We start from the raw sequence: 1,864 nt of genomic DNA, 5'->3' as shown, positions 1-1,864 counted from the left end.
ATTATGTGCTGTAAGGATGTCATCAGCAGCACTGGCTTCAAACACTCCAGCAATGAAGACATTACAGAGGATCAAACCCACTTTAAACCTAAAAACGATGTTAAGCTTGTGCAGAGAAGGGCTCACCGACAAGGAATGCGATCATATGACTAACTTCAAAAGTAAATTCAGTCAATTCTACAGTATTCCTAAAATACACAAAAGCGAGAAAATAAGTAACGCATGCAGGATAGCCACAGACATAATAGTCCCTACTCATAATGACCTCAAGTTAAGACCTGTAATAGCAGGCCCCGCATGCGAAAACCGCCGCCTAAGTAACTTTTTAGATACCCTCTTAAAACCATTCCTCAAGCATATCAAAAGCTACATAAGAGACGACCTAGATATGCTCAATCGCCTCCCTAAAACAATAAACAAAACACCCTACTAGTATCCTACGTTGTAGTTAAGCTCTATTCTAATTTTCTCCACAGCCTCAGAATAAAGGCAATTCAGTTCTAGCTACAAAATTACACCAATGAACTCTCACATCGCATCAAAAAAGAATTTGTAATAGAAGGGCTAAAATTCATCTTGGAGAATAACTACTTTTTCTTGAAAGACAACTTCTATCACGAAAATCGGGGACTGCGATGGGTACAAGAATGGTCCCCTCCTTTACTAACCTAATCATGGGATATCGAGAAATCAGCCTTTATCGTAAGGTGCTAGAAAACTACGACAACTCATTCTCTCTCTACATAGAAAATAACTGAAAGAGGCATCTGGATGACTGTTTCATTCTTTGGCATGAAAGTATAGAGAGACTAAAAGAATTTCAAGCACTTACAAATGGACTTGATATAAACATTCAATTTACGATGGAATATAGCCATCAACAACTTCCATTCTTCAACATCCTCATTAAGAAATCCAACAATAAAATAGAAACAGATATATACTATAAGCCCACGGACTCCAAGCAATATCTCCAAGCAATATCTGCCTTCCCAGATACACTAAAATGAATATCCCTTTCAACATAGCAAAAAGGATTTGTACTATAGTTTCTAATACAAGCACCAGGAACACACGATTAGATGAACTAAAGGATACACTCATTACCAGGAACTACCCACCATCACTAATTGATATAAGATTTGAACGTATCCTACAACTCAACATCCACCAACTCAGATATCCAAAACTAAAGAAGGATTTACAACCAAAAGCCCTACCATGTATCTCTACACACAACCTCTTTAACAACGAAGCCTTCGACACAATCCTCCAGAACATTCCCCTACTAAAAAGGGACCACAGAATGAATTTAATCCTCCAAACGCACACCATCATAAAGAGCAAAAGACAACCCAAATCTATGAAAAGTCTCCTAACACAAGCCCAAGTACACTCAACAACACTGAAGCCGCCAGTAAAAAATGCGGAAGATCTAACTGTGGTATATGCGTCAACCTAATTGAGGGATCGGAGTTCTCTTTCAAAGAGGGTCAAGTTTTACAATGAAAATTTTTCCCTTCTATAAATTCAGGGACGATGCAACCTGTAGTCAGCGCATTAGCAAAGAGTCATATTTTATCACGAATGCGTCCACCATAAATGACATTACAACAAGGGCCTTAGAATAATACCCTCGCAAATATTAGAAATGATATATTCAGAACGGTCACTTCCAGAACGGTCACTACTATTACAACCACAGCAGGTCACTTTCAGTCACTTGACCATTTAAGTGGATTCCACCAACATCCTACTACTGTCATACCACTCTCGTATTCTTCTTCTTCTTCTTCTTCTTCTTCTTCTTCTTCTTCTTCTTCTTCTTCTTCTTCTTCTTCTTCTTCTTCTTCTTCTTCTTCTT

Source organism: Octopus bimaculoides, chromosome 2 (genome assembly GCF_001194135.2).
Source record: "Octopus bimaculoides isolate UCB-OBI-ISO-001 chromosome 2, ASM119413v2, whole genome shotgun sequence".
Lineage (NCBI taxonomy): Eukaryota > Metazoa > Mollusca > Cephalopoda > Octopoda > Octopodidae > Octopus > Octopus bimaculoides.
This window is presented reverse-complemented; position numbering follows the sequence as displayed.